The sequence below is a fragment of the Salmo salar genome, chromosome 18, assembly GCF_965601325.2.
Source record: "Salmo salar chromosome 18, fSalSal1, whole genome shotgun sequence".
NCBI classification, from domain to species: Eukaryota; Metazoa; Chordata; class Actinopteri; order Salmoniformes; family Salmonidae; genus Salmo; species Salmo salar.
The window spans coordinates 93,645,266-93,661,018 of record NC_138308.1 but is presented as its reverse complement, the minus strand read 5'-3'; the positions used below and the strand labels follow the sequence as shown (position 1 = coordinate 93,661,018).

At 41.8% G+C, this 15,753-nt stretch overlaps 1 long non-coding RNA gene across 1 annotated transcript; it reads right to left on the bottom strand.

Annotated features, from left to right (window-relative positions):
- Positions 1 to 10,503: 10,503 nt before the first annotated feature.
- On the bottom strand, positions 10,504 to 13,757 carry LOC106578146 (uncharacterized). Its single transcript, XR_001322360.3, has 3 exons — positions 13,480 to 13,757; positions 11,770 to 11,884; positions 10,504 to 11,366 (listed from the first exon to the last, which is right to left on the bottom strand). It is a non-coding gene; the product is annotated as an uncharacterized LOC106578146 (long non-coding RNA).
- Positions 13,758 to 15,753: the final 1,996 nt, after the last annotated feature.

The following is a 15,753-nucleotide window of genomic DNA, read 5'->3' as shown; positions in this document are numbered from 1 at the left end:
CATTACCCTTCTCTCTCTCTGTTACTCTTCTCTCTCCATTACCCTTCTCTCTCCATTACCCTTCCCTCTCTCCATTACCCTTCTCTCTCCATTACCCTTCCCTCTCTCCATTACCCTTCTCTCTCCATTACCCTTCTCTCTCCATTACTCATCTCTCCATTACCCTTCTCTCTCCATTACCCTTCTCTCTCCATTACCCTTCTCTCTCCATTACCCTTCTCTCTCCATTACTCCTCTCTCTCCATTACTCTTCTCTCTCCATTACCCTTCTCTCTCCATTACTCTTCTCTCTCCATTACCCTTCTCTCTCCATTACTCCTCTCTCTCCGTTACTCTTCTCTTTCCATTACTCTTCTCTCTCCATTACTCTTCTCTCTCCATTACCCTTCTCTCTCCATTACCCTTCTCTCTCCATTACTCCTCTCTCTCCATTACTCTTCTCTCTCTCTGTTACTCTTCTCTCTCCATTACCCTTCTCTCTCCATTACTCTTCTCTCTCTCTGTTACTCTTCTCTCTCCATTACCCTTCTCTCTCCATTACTTTTCTCTCTCCATTACTCTTCTCTCTCCATTACCCTTCTCTCTCCATTACTCTTCTCTCTCCATTACCCTTCTCTCTCCATTACTCTTCTCTCTCTCTGTTACTCTTCTCTCTCCATTACCCTTCTCTCTCCATTACTCTTCTCTCTCTCCATTACTCTTCTCTCTCCATTACTCCTCTCTCCATTACTCCTCTCTCCATTACTCTTCTCTTTCCATTACTCTTCTCTCTCTCCGTTACTCTTCTCTCTCCATTACTCTTCTCTCTCTCTATTACTCTTCTCTCTCTCCGTTACTCTTCTCTTTCCATTACTCTTCTCTCTCTCCATTGCCCTTCTCTCTCTCATTACTCTTCTCTCTCCATTACTCTTCTCTCTCCATTACCCTTCTCTCTCCATTACCCTTCTCTCTCCATTACTCCTCTCTCTCCATTACTCCTCTCTCTCCATTACTCTTGTCTCTCCATTACTCTTCTCTCTCCATTACTCTTCTCTCTCTCCATTACTCTTCTCTCTCCCCATTACTCTTCTCTCTCCATTACTCTTCTCTCTCTCTGTTACTCTTCTCTCTCCATTACCCTTCTCTCTCCATTACTTTTCTCTCTCCATTACTCTTCTCTCTCCATTACCCTTCTCTCTCCATTACCCTTCTCTCTCCATTACTTTTCTCTCTCCATTACTCTTCTCTCTCCATTACCCTTCTCTCTCCATTACTCTTCTCTCTCCATTACCCTTCTCTCTCCATTACTCTTCTCTCTCTCTGTTACTCTTCTCTCTCCATTACCCTTCTCTCTCCATTACTCTTCTCTCTCTCCATTACTCTTCTCTCTCCATTACTCTTCTCTTTCCATTACTCTTCTCTCTCTCCGTTACTCTTCTCTCTCCATTACTCTTCTCTCTCTCTATTACTCTTCTCTCTCTCCGTTACTCTTCTCTTTCCATTACTCTTCTCTCTCTCCATTGCCCTTCTCTCTCTCATTACTCTTCTCTCTCCATTACTCTTCTCTCTCCATTACCCTTCTCTCTCCATTACCCTTCTCTCTCCATTACTCCTCTCTCTCCATTACTCCTCTCTCTCCATTACTCTTCTCTCTCCATTACCCTTCTCTCTCCATTACCCTTCTCTCTCCATTACCCTTCTCTCTCCATTACTCATCTCTCTCCATTACCCTTCTCTCTCCATTACCCTTCTCTCTCTATTACTCTTCTCTCTCCATTACTCTTCTCTCTTTCCATTACTCTTCTCTCTCTCCATTACTCCTCTCTCTCCATTACTCTTCTCTCTCTCCATTACTCTTGTCTCTCCATTACTCTTCTCTCTCCATTACTCTTCTCTCTCTCCATTACTCTTCTCTCTCTCATTACTGTTCTCTCTCTCATTACTCTTCTCTCTCTCCATTACTCTTCTCTCTCCCCATTACTCTTCTCTCTCCATTACTCTTCCCTCTCTCCATTACTCTCTCTCCATTACTCTTCTCTCTCCATTACTCTTCTCTCCATTACTCTTCTCTCCATTACTCTTCTCTCTCTCATTACTCTTCTCTCTCTCCATTACTCCTCTCTCTCCTTTACTCTTCTCTCTCTCCATTACTCTTCTCTCTCCATTACTCTTCTCTCTCCATTACTCCTCTCTCCCCATTATGCTTCTTTCTCCGTTACGCTTCTCTCTCTCCATTACTCTTCTCTCTCCATTACTCTTTCTCTCCATTATGCTTCTCTCTCTGTTACGCTTCTCTCTCCATTTCTCTTCCCTCTCTCCATTACTCTCTCTCCATTACTCTTCTCTCTCCATTACTCTTCTCTCCATTACTCTTCTCTCCATTACTCTTCTCTCTCTCATTACTCTTCTCTCTCTCCATTACTCCTCTCTCTCCATTACTCTTCTCTCTCTCCATTACACTTCTCTCTCCATTACTCTTTCTCTCCATTACTCTTCTCTCTCTCATTACTCTTCTCTCTCTCCATTACTCCTCTCTCTCCTTTACTCTTCTCTCTCTCCATTACTCTTCTCTCTCCATTACTCTTCTCTCTCCATTACTCCTCTCTCCCCATTATGCTTCTTTCTCCGTTACGCTTCTCTCTCTCCATTACTCTTCTCTCTCCATTACTCTTTCTCTCCATTATGCTTCTCTCTCTGTTACGCTTCTCTCTCCATTTCTCTTCCCTCTCTCCATTACTCTCTCTCCATTACTCTTCTCTCTCCATTACTCTTCTCTCCATTACTCTTCTCTCCATTACTCTTCTCTCTCTCATTACTCTTCTCTCTCTCCATTACTCCTCTCTCTCCATTACTCTTCTCTCTCTCCATTACTCTTCTCTCTCCATTACTCTTTCTCTCCATTACTCTTCTCTCTCTCATTACTCTTCTCTCTCTCCATTACTCCTCTCTCTCATTACTCTTCTCTCTCTCCATTACTCTTCTCTCTCCATTACTCTTTCTCTCCATTATTCTTCTCTCTCTCCATTATGCTTTTCTCTCCGTTACGCTTCTCTCTCTCCATTACTCTTCTCTCTCTCCATTACGCTTCTCTCTCCCTTACACTTCTCTCTCTCCATTACTCTTTCTCTCCATTATGCTTCTCTCTCTGTTACGCTTCTCTCTCCATTACTCCTCTCTCTCCATTACTCTTCTCTCTCCATTATGCTTCTCTCTCCATTACGCTTCTCTCTCTCCATTACTCTTCTTTCTCCATTACCCTTCTCTCCATTACACTTCTCTCTCTCCATTACGCTTCTCTCTCCATTACTCTTCTCTCTCTCCATTACTCTTCTCTCTCTCCATTACTCGCTCTCTCCCTTTCTCTCTCTCACTCTCTCCCTCTCTATCTAACCTTCCTCTCTCTCTCTCTCTCTCTTCCTCTATCTAACCCTCCTCTCTACCTCTCCCTCTCAGGGTGAATCTCAATTGCATTCTCGTTGCGTCCTCTCGCTTCATCTCCAAAACCTATTGGATGAGAATGTCTGAGGTCTATTGGGAGAATCTCCCTCAATCTCTATCCATCACTCCCTCTCTTTCCCTCACTCTCTTTCACCAGACCCCTGTGAGTTTAGCAGTACTATTGGGGTCAGTAAGGTCCTCTTGGTAAGAGTGTGATCAGATCAACGTCAACAGTGAAGAGGCGACTCCAGGATGCTGTCCTTCTAGGCAGAGTTCCTCTGTCCAGTGTCTGTTCTTTTGCCCATCTTAATATTTTATTTTTATTGACCAGTCTGACATATGGCTTTTTCTTTGCAACTCTGCCTAGAAGGCCAGCATCCCGGAGTTGCCTTTTCACTGTTGACAGTGAGACTGGTTTTTGCAGGTACTATTTAATGAAGCCATTTGAGGACTTGTGAGGCGTCTGTTTCTCAAACTAGACACTGTAATGTACTTGTCCTCTTGCTCAGTTGTGCACCGGGGCCTCCCACTCCTCTTTCTATTCTGGTTAGAGCCAGTTTGCGCTGTTCTGTGAAGGGAGTAGTACACAGTGTTGTACGAGATCTTCAGTTTCTTGGTAATTTCTCGCATGGAATAGCCTTCATTTCTCAGAACAAGAATAGACTGATGAGTTTCAGAAGAAAGGTCTTTGTTTCTGGCCATTTTGAGCCTGTAATCGAACCCAGAAATGCTGATGCTCCAGATACTCAACTAGTCTAAAGAAGCCCAATTTTATTGCTTCTTTAATCAGAACAACAGTTTTCAGCTGTGCTAACATAATTGCAAAAGGGTTTTCTAATGATCAACTAGCCTTTTAAAATGATAAACTTGGATTAGCTAACACAACGTGCCATTGGAACACAGGAGTGATGGTTGCTGACAATGGGCCTCTGTACGCCTATGTAGATATTCCATTAAAGAAATCTGCCGTTCCCAGCTACAATAGTCATTTACAACATTAACAATGTCTACACTGTACTAACAACAAATGTTCCCACAACTTACATTTTCATATGAATGTTCTAGTGATGTGCAAGTAATGTTTCCAAGAGACTATTCTCTTAATGTCAAACAAAACGTACCCAGAAAGTGGTTACCATGTTCTCAGACTATTAAATAAGAATGTTCTGGACACGTTTCATTGGAACGTTGCAAGAACACTCATGTGTCCAGTTTTTGTAGGTATGCGAAGTTCTCAGAATATGTCCATTCTAGACATGCAGGACAAATCTGATAAGATCAACTACAATCCACACTCAACCAAGTCTCTCCAACATACAGTGAGGGAAAAAAGTATTTGATCCCCTGCTGATTTTGTACGTTTGCCCACCGACAAAGAAATGATCAGTCTATAATTTTAATGGTAGGTTTATTTGAACAGTGAGAGACAGAATAACAACAAAAAAAATCCTGAAAAACGCATGCTAAAAATGTTATAAATTGATTTGCATTTTAATGAGGGAAATAAGTATTTGACCCCCTCTCAATCAGAAAGGTTTCTGGCTCCCAGGTGTCTTTTATACAGGTAACGAGCTGAGATTTGGAGCACACTCTTAAAGGGAGTGCTCCTAATCTCAGCTTGTTACCTGTATAAAAGACACCTGTCCACAGAAGCAATCAATCAATCAGATTCCAAACTCTCCACCATGGCCAAGACCACAGAGCTCTCCAAGGATGTCAGGGACAAGATTGTAGACCATCGCCAAGCAGCTTGGTGAGAAGGTGACAACAGTTGGTGCGATTATTCGCAAATGGAAGAAACACAAAAGAACTGTCAATCTACCTCGGCCTGGGGCTCCATGAAAGATCTCACCTCGTGGAGTTGCAATGATCATGAAAACGGTAAGGAATCAGCCTAGAACTACACGGGAGGATCTTGTCAATGATCTCAAGGCAGCTGGGACCATAGTCACCAAGAAAACAATTGGTAACACACTACGCCATGAAGGACTGAAATCCTGCAGCGCCCGCAAGGTCCCCCTGCTCAAGAAAGCACATATACATGCCCGTCTGAAGTTTACCAATGAACATCTGAATGATTCAGAGGACAATTGGGTGAAAGTGTTGTGGTTAGATGAGACCAAAATGGAGCTCTTTGACATCAACTGAACTCACCGTATTTGGAGGAGGAGGAATGCTGCCTATGACCCCAAGAACGCCATCCCCACCGTCTAACATGGAGGTGGAAACATTATGCTTTGGGGGTGTTTTTCTGCTAAGGGGACAGGACAACTTCACCGCATCAAAGGGACGATGGACGGGGCCATGTACCGTCAAATCTTGGGTGAGAACCTCCTTCCCTCAGCCAGGGCATTGAAAATGGGTCGTGGAGGGGTATTCCAGCATGACAATGACCCAAAACACACGGCAAAGGCAACAAAGGAGTGGCTCAAGAAGAAGCACATTAAGGTCCTGGAGTGGCCTAGCCAGTCTCCAGACCTTCATCCCATAGAAAATCTGTGGAGGGAGCTGAAGGTTCGAGTTGCCAAACATCAGCCTCGAAACCTTAATGATTTGGAGAAGATCTGCAAAGAGGAGTGGGACAAAATCCCTCCTGAGATGTGTGCAAACCTGGTGGCCTACTACAAGAAACGTCTGACCTCTGTGATTTCCAACAAGGGTTTTGCCACCAAGTACTAAGTCATGTTTTGCAGAGGGGTCAAATACTTCTTTCCCTCATTAAAATGCAAATCATTTTATAACATTTTTGACATGCGTTTTTCTGGATTTTTTTGTTGTTATTCTGTCTCTCACTGTTCAAATAAACCTACCATTAAAATTATAGACTGATTGTTTCTTTATCAGTGGGCAAACGTACAAATCAGGGTGGGAGGTTGGGAAGGGATACATGTTTTATAAATGTATCATTTGAAATGGATAATGTACCTTTAACAATGGATAATGTACCTTTAACAATGGATAATGTACCTGATAGAAGAATTTGTATGTTTAGGTTCATGACTAAAGTATTCCACCCTGAAACCATGTAATTGTATGAAATGTGTTAAGAGTCATAATCCAATAATGTGTGTGACTAGGCCATTGTGTTACCATTTCGCAATATGAGCTGCGTATAGTTGAGACATTCAAGGACAACTGAACTGTCGACTTGTGGTTCCTGGCAGATAGGCTACAGGCAGGAGGGGGTTGGTGGTTTTTGGGAATATGGGGGACCCTAAGCTGCATCATAGTACTAATATTTGTTAATCAGACTAGGGATGCAGTAAGGGGACTCTCGACTCAGCTATCCGCCACCTCCCTCATGACTTGGCAGAATAGGTTAGCTCTCGATATGTTATTGGCTGAAAAGGGCAGGGTATGTAGAATGATAGGGGTTCATTGCTGTACTTTCATTCCAACTAACACAGTACCAAACGGAAGCGTCACAAAGGCATTGGCTGGGTTGACCGCTCTAAGTGATGAATGGGCTGAGAACTCAGGGGTTAATACATCTGTGACAGGGTGGTTTGATGAAATGTTTGGCAAATGGATAACCATAGTAGCTACCATCTTGGGGGCTGCTATTGTTTGTATGGGTATGCTTGTATTATGTGGTTGTTGTCTTATTCCCTGTGTCCGAAGGTTGGTGAGCAAGGCATTGGAGAATGCTGTGACCCAGCAGATGGTGAGGTATGGGCCCATACCTGACTCAGACCAGTGGGATGAACGCTACATGCCTCCTGGAATGGTGAAAGATGCTGACCAATTCGACCCTGATGACCCACAATTAGATACAACTTTTCTTAGTTCTAACGTGTGAAGGTTATAGTGAAAATCTCAAAAGGAAGAGTTATAACTGGAAGTAGAAATAGAACTATACCCAGGTGAGGTGAAATAGACGTTGTACATACATTTATGGGTGGGATGATGTGATTTTTTAATAAACAAATGTTGTATCAAGATGTAATATTTAGTCAAAGGGTGGATTGATAGAAGAATTTGTATGTTTAAGATAATGACTAAAGTATTCCACCCTGAAACCATATAATTGTATGAAATGTGTAAAGAGTCATAATCCAATAATGTGTGTGACTAGTGTTACTATTGTGTTACTATTTCCATTGTGTTACTATTTCGCAATATGAGCTGGGTGTAGTTGAGACATTCAAGGACAACTGAACTGTCGACTTGTGATAACGGTGAAACTAATAACTGGAAAGAGGCCTCCCCAACCTAGGGAGGAGAAAAACTGTTAGAAACGGCTAGGCTTGCAGAAGATGATGAAACATGTTGCAGAAGGGTGATAAACAATGTATGTGAACTTTGGAAAAATACAGCCCACCTAAAGAGAGGTGGAGTTTCTACTGATATGAGTTAATTTGTGTGTGTGTGTGTGTGTGTGTGTGTGTGTGTGTGTGTGTGTGTGTGTGTGTGGTGTGTGTGTGTGTGTGTGTGTGTGTGTGTGTGTGTGTGTGTGTGTGTGTGTGTGTGTGTGTGTGTGTGTGTGTGTGTGTGTGTGTGCTATAAAAATATTGTGTTCTCATTCTGAAGACAGAGCGCTCTCTGAATAAAGTATTGATCTATTGCAGAACCTGGGACCTTGGTCTAATTCTTCATTAACCAGAGCCTTACAACCTCTGGGAATTGGTCAAAGCTTGAGTGATAGTTGAGTTCAACCATTGAGATAGCAAAATTCTCGTGACAGTACCTTTAGTAATGGATAATGTACCTTTAACATTGGATAATGTACCTTTAACAGTGGATAATGTACCTTTAACAATGCATAATGTACCTTTAACAATGGATAATGTACATTTAACAATGGATAGTGTACCTTCTTTAACAATGGATAGTGTACCTTTAACAATGCATAATGTACCTTTAACAATGGATAGTGCACCTTCTTTAACAATGGATAATGTACCTTTAACAGTGGATAATGTACCTTTAACAATGGATAGTGTACCTTCTTTAACAATGGATAATGTATCTTTAACAATGGATAATGTACCTTTAACAATGGATAATGTACCTTTAACAATGGATAATGTACCTTTAACAATGGATAGTGTACCTTTAACAATGGATAGTGCACCTTCTTTAACAATGGATCATGTACCTTTAACAGTGGATAATGTACCTTTAACAATGCATAATGTACCTTTAACAATGGATAATGTATCTTTAACAATGGATAGTGTACCTTCTGGTTGACACAATGGATAATGTACCTCTTTAACAATGGATAATGTAGCTTTAACAATGGATAGTGTACCTTTAACAATGGATAATGTACATTTAATAATGGATAGTGTACCTTCTTTAACAATGCATAATGTACCTTTAACAATGGATAGTGCACCTTCTTTAACAATCGATAATGTACCTTTAACAGTGGATAATGTACCTTTAACAATGCATAATGTACCTTTAACAATGGATAATGTACATTTAACAGTGGATAATGTACCGTTAACAATGCATAATGTACCTTTAACAATGGATAATGTACCTCTAACAATGGATAGTGTACCTTCTTTAACAATGGATAATGTACATTTAATAATGGATAGTGTACCTTCTTTAACAATGCATAATGTACCTTTAACAATGGATAATGTACCTTTAACAATGGATAATGTACATTTAATAATGGATAGTGTACCTTCTTTAACAATGCATAATGTACCTTTAACAATGGATAATGTACCTTTAACAATGGATAGTGTACCTTCTTTAACAATGGATAATGTATCTTTAACAATGGATAATGTACCTTTAACAATGGATAGTGTACCTTTAACAATGGATAATGTATCTTTAACAATGGATAATGTACCTTTAACAATGGATAATGTATCTTTAACAATGGATAGTGTACCTTTAACAATGGATAGTGTACCCCCCAAAAAAATACAAAAAACAATTGCATTTTTAATTTTTAATTATAAAATATTAATATTCTAGACACATTTCACGGGACATTGCAAGAACATTCATGTGTCCAGTTTTCTGAGGGTTGGGAGAATATTCCATCAACGTCACGCCCAAACATACACAGAACATGGTTGCTATGTTGCCAGAATATAATTTATGAATGTTCTATTAGACAACTATAGAACAAGCATCGCTTGTCCGAGGAGGTACAGAAGTACTTGGACCTCTACCATTCTAGCTATGCATTATATAAAGACCAGCATGAAAAAGGCCAATTCATGCCACAGAGCAACAGTAGTAGCTGACTCAGCCATTGACACCGTCACTCGCAAATGAGTGTAGAAAGATCTCAATATCTGGAGAACGTCATGTACTAAGCCACCAGCTTGTCGCAGAGATAAATTATTTCAGACTCTCCTCCTTCACGCTGATCTCCTTCCCTCCTCACCATGTAAACTGCTATCCACAGACAATCCTAATATGGGCTCCCGAGTGGCGCAGCGGTCTAAGGCACTGCATCTCAGTACAAGAGGTGTCACTACAGACCCTGGTTCGGATCCAGGCTGTATCACATCCGGCCACGATTGGGAGTCCCACAGGGCAGCGCACAATTGGCCCAGCATCGTCCGAGTTTTGCCGGGGTAGGCCGTCATTGTAAATAAGAATTTGTTCTTAACTTACTAGCCTAGTTAAATAATCTCTTCTCATCCTCTCTACAGGTCCCTGGTTCCTATAGCTGATTTCATGAATGAACTATCACCAAAACGCCATGAGGAATTTGATCACAAGCTGCATGACTTGAAGTGGACATGGAAGGAACGACTGGGACCACAGTAAAATGAATTGTTGTTGTTGAGACATCTCAGGAGTCAGACACTTTCATTTTATTCCATCGACACTTCTGTTGTTTACACATCTGTTCATACCAGACACTATTGTTAAAAAGTATTTGTATCTGCATTCTTGACACTTTAATTATATTTAATTGGCAGGTGTTGTTTAGATATCTGTACATCTCTGTCTCTTCTTCTCAATGCAAGGTGTTTCATTCTACTTGAACATCATGTGCTGACTACATACAGAAGGGGCTGTGTGTCAAAGACCCTACAGGCTTTCTTCTACTTATGTGGTTTAGTTCAATCTAATCTAAATTACTGCACACAGACATCATAGAATCAAATTCTATTTTATTAACAAGATTAAAATGACATTTTAGTACAAAGTACTTTGGTTCACAGTGCGCATCAAGGGTTGTGTTTGAGTAGTCCAAACAAAGGCCTGTTGTGCATGATCGGCTGGCCTTGGGTTGTTGTCCTTTACTGACCATGAGCTTCCTCCATGGCGGACCGGTAGTTGTGGTGGGCCACATGCCTTCCATGGAGGACAGGTAGTTGTGGTGGGCCACATGCCTTCCATGGAGGACAGGTAGTTGTGGTGGGCCACATGCCTTTCATGGAGGACAGGTAGTTGTGGTGGGCCACATGCCTTCCATGGAGGACAGGTAGTTGTGGTGGGCCACATGCCTTTCATGGAGGACAGGTAGTTGTGGTGGGCCACATGCCTTCCATGGAGGACAGGTAGTTGTGGTGGGCCACATGCCTTCCATGGAGGACAGGTAGTTGTGGTGGGCCACATGCCTTTCATGGAGGACAGGTAGTTGTGGTGGGCCACATGCCTTCCATGGAGGACAGGTAGTTGTGGAAGGCCACATCCTTCTGTGGGGGGGAGACTACTGTAAAGGGAGAGTAGTAAAGGTCACGTGCACTACTTTTGTGAGAAGAAACAATTTGAAAAAAAAAATAAATTCTAATTTAAAAAGGATTTAAATAGAAATGTATTATTCTGATTTATCAGGGGATGCTGCAGCACGCTCAGCACCACTACTGTACTTCTCGCTGTTATGGGTACACTTGATTGGCCGAACAAGAATCCTCATCCTCCTTGCCGCCCATGATGCCAAAATGCATTCTCTATGACTCTCCGTCGAGAGTGGTGGTAGTTGTAGCTACGCCTAGATTCATTGAGATGGACACCTATGAATGAGAGGTTACAAGAGAATATTTGTCAGATAGAAATATAGCCTATTTGGTCAACAACAAAAATCAACATAACGTTTTCCCATATTCCAAAAGCCTTGATAAAAATGTAATTTATCATATAGAAGTGCACACATGTATGCAGCAATAAAGTAAATTAGAAAAAGAAGAAGCTAAATTGATTCCAACATTCTGGGGCGGCAGGTAGCCTAGTGGTTAGAGCGTTGGACTAGTAACCGGAAGGTTGCAAGATAAAATCCCTGAGCTGACAAGGTAAAAATCTATCGTTCTACCCCTGAACAAGGCAGTTTAACCCACTGTTACTAGGCCGTTATTGAAAATAAGAATTTGTTCTTAACTGACTTGCCTAGTTAAATAAAAAATTATATTATCGACATACCTGGATAAGGGCTATGACTTTCTCATGTAGGGGGAAAGCTGCATCTCCCAGGACAACATGGACTTGGCGTTGTGGTACCTGGCAGGACAGCTGGCGGTGATAAATTGAGGGTCTTCTGCAGCAGTTTGGACCAAAAAGAACTCTCATGAAACATTCCACCAGGGCACTCTCTGCCGTGCGCCCCTACATCCGCCTCTATATGCCGCCTATGTCTTGCATATGTCGCCTATGTCTTGCAAATCTAGTAGATCGATACACACAACTTCAATTTTCTCGCCAGTCAAGAGTCTCTCTGTGTACACTATTGTATTATCCTGCACGTCTCTTCCTTGTTTGGGTGTTCCTAATATTGCTGCTTTCTCCCTTTTTTTTCATTGTTCAAGCTAATGTTTTTCTTTAAGGGAGTATTGTAACACACTTGTTTGGTTCGGGCTAGGGCGCGAGCTGAACCGAAGTAATGCTGGTGCCTTAACTCTAACGCCAAAACATGCTAAATTGGTTCTCAGGAGGTTTTTGCTAACATACATAGAATGTTCCCCTAACTAATGGAAAACTGGACACACAAACATTACGGGTAACAATACAGAAACGTTCTCTCTCCCTAGAATTGTTAGCTGGAATGCAGCCTTGTTTACCAGTTCTAACACTGGAATGCAGCCTTGTTTACCAGTTCTAACACTGGAATGCAGCCTTGTTTACCAGTTCTAACACTGGAATGCAGCCTTGTTTACCAGTTCTAACACTGGAATGCAGCCTTGTTTACCAGTTCTAACACTGGAATGCAGCCTTGTTTACCAGTTCTAACACTGGAATGCAACCTTGTTTACCAGTTCTAACACTGGAATGCAGCCTTGTTTACCAGTTCTAACACTGGAATGCAACCTTGTTTACCAGTTCTAACACTGGAATGCAGCCTTGTTTACCAGTTCTAACACTGGAATGCATCCTTGTTTACCAGTTCTAACACTGGAATGCAACCTTGTTTACCAGTTCTAACACTGGAATGCAACCTTGTTTACCAGTTCTAACACTGGAATGCATCCTTGTTTACCAGTTCTAACACTGGAATGCAGCCTTGTTTACCAGTTCTAACACTGGAATGCAGCCTTGTTTACCAGTTCTAACACTGGAATGCAACCTTGTTTACCAGTTCTAACACTGGAATGCAGCCTTGTTTACCAGTTCTAACACTGGAATGCAACCTTGTTTACCAGTTCTAACACTGGAATGCAGCCTTGTTTACCAGTTCTAACACTGGAATGCAGCCTTGTTTACCAGTTCTAACACTGGAATGCAGCCTTGTTTACCAGTTCTAACACTGGAATGCAGCCTTGTTTACCAGTTCTAACACTGGAATGCAGCCTTGTTTACCAGTTCTAACACTGGAATGCAGCCTTGTTTACCAGTTCTAACACTGGAATGCAACCTTGTTTACCAGTTCTAACACTGGAATGCAACCTTGTTTACCAGTTCTAACACTGGAATGCAGCCTTGTTTACCAGTTCTAACACTGGAATGCAACCTTGTTTACCAGTTCTAACACTGGAATGTCAGATGTGATCTACTCCTCCATTAGGCTGATAGAAATCCTCATTATTTACTTTAAGGATTTTTTTTTCAATTTGAGCATGAGAAGTTCTAGTTTTGAACTTATAAAATCAGTGAGGCAGGTGCAGCTTTGTGACAACGATTGCAAGAGCAACTGCTCACCAATTTGACAGCTTCCAATGCAGTTCCACCCCAACACCGCCAAAACATCCGCAATGCTGGTGTCTGCTATTCCTGGTTAATGCTTGATCTGATTGAATCTAGGCCTACTCCGATGACAGGTTGTTTTAAAGCAGCTCAACCCGCGACCAATGTTCCCTCTGTGCCCGTAGTAGCCCCGAGACTGTCGAGCAGCTCGCAGAGACTGCCTTGCAGAAATATCAGCCCACAGAGAGAAACAGTAGATTAAACTTCACTCAACTTTCTAGAGCGGTGGTCACCAACCAACCGGTCGATTTCATTCAACTGTTCGACCTCCAAGGCATTCCCAGTCCATCGCCAAAAATGTCTGTAAAAAAAAACAATGGCAAAAGTATTCTGTTCATATTTGTGTTTTATTTGTCTAGGGCTGTTGCCAGTAGGTGCACCCGATTCACCTGCCTTGGGCTCTGGGTAGGCGACCTTTTGCCATTTTTAACCGTTTTATGTTTCTGAAGGCACAAACTCTGGCCTTCTAGGCGGGCCCAGAGAGCAAATCAAATCCACTTTTGGTACCGCTGGCTAATCGTATGGCTCAGATGGCGGTGTCTGCGGTAACGTAGCACGACATAAAAGAAAGCTACAGCAAAGATGATACTTTGAGATTTCAAGATGTTTAAATCCACGACTAGAGAGAGACTGTCAACGAATACAGCAAAGATGATACTGTGAGATTTCAAGATGTTTAAATCCACGACTAGAGAGAGACTGTCAACGAATACAGCAAAGATGATACTGTGAGATTTCAAGATGTTTAAATCCACGACTAGAGAGAGACTGTCAACGAATACAGCAAAGATGATACTGTGAGATTTCAAGATGTTTAAATCCACGACTAGAGAGAGACTGTCAACGAATACAGCAAAGATGATACTGTGAGATTTCAAGATGTTTAAATCCACGACTAGAGAGAGACTGTCAACGAATACAGCAAAGATGATACTGTGAGATTTCAAGATGTTTAAATCCACGACTAGAGAGAGACTGTCAACGAATACAGCAAAGATGATACTGTGAGATTTCAAGATGTTTAAATCCACGACTAGAGAGAGACTGTCAACGAATACAGCAAAGAGCTGCTGTTTTTACGAGTGACTTCATGTTAAAGTTCTCACTGTCAACTCTTTGTATTCAACACTTTTATAAGCCATAAAATGCGTGTTCTTTCTCTTTACACTCAGCGCTACAACAAGCAATGCAGCAGTAATGACTAAGTCGCTGTTATTACTAGCGGCCTGGGTCTTTTGTAATATCGAGGAATATTTCACTTTCTCTGTTCATAGGAGTAACAACATTCATTTGTACATGAGGCAGAAATAATGTGGTTCGCCTCGAGTTTTGCCATCATCTGGAAGACAGGAGCTGCATGTACAGTAGTCACGTGTTCACATTTTATTCATGTCCTTTGCTAGTTAGTGAGTTATTAGCCCAGTTATAGATCATTTGTAGTCAGCAATAGGGGAGTGATTGCTTCCTACAAGGGCACAAAATGTATACATTTCTAGACCTCTTTGAAAAGCCAGTCAGGTAAAGCTATTTTTCTTTTGTCTTAAAGGGGCAGTGTTGTATTATACAAGCTTGAATAAGCTAAGTAGCCAATAGGCAGAGGGTAGCATAATGTGTCTGGTTCTCTGTAATAATGGTATGGGAATAATAATGCATTTTATTTTGTAAAGTGTCTTGCATCAAACAACACAACACCATGTTCAGTCACCTCCTGGTCTGAAGCAGAAGTGGATAAACAGGTTAATGTCCTGCATGATTTTTTCCCCAAAGTCTCATGGAATGTAGTCCTACATTGAACACCAGACATTGGCTGCTACTGTAGGTGGTATACCAGGCTGATGCTCTCTAATAGCTCTCTCCCGACCGAGCCCCCCACCCCCATATTGCACATGTAGAAATACAGCAACCACCACAATATTGAAATGATTCACACCAGGACAGGGCAGGTCAAAAATATGTGCTCCAGATACTATTTTAGTTTGTAGTAGAAAAGTGTCAACTGTATCGAATGCGCGCTTCCGAGTGCGTTTCAGAACGCGGGTATAAACGGTCAGAGCGCGTCCCCGCTACGTCGTGTCAGTCATTGTTGTATATTTGGCGAGTTTTCAGACCCCTCCAGCGACTTTTGTTGGTAAAAGAGGTTAGCAGCTACTGTTCAGGTTGCCATTGGGGAGTTTTGCCAACGGTCCGAGAGTTTCTATGGTTTTGATAGCATTTAGTGAGTTTTCCCAC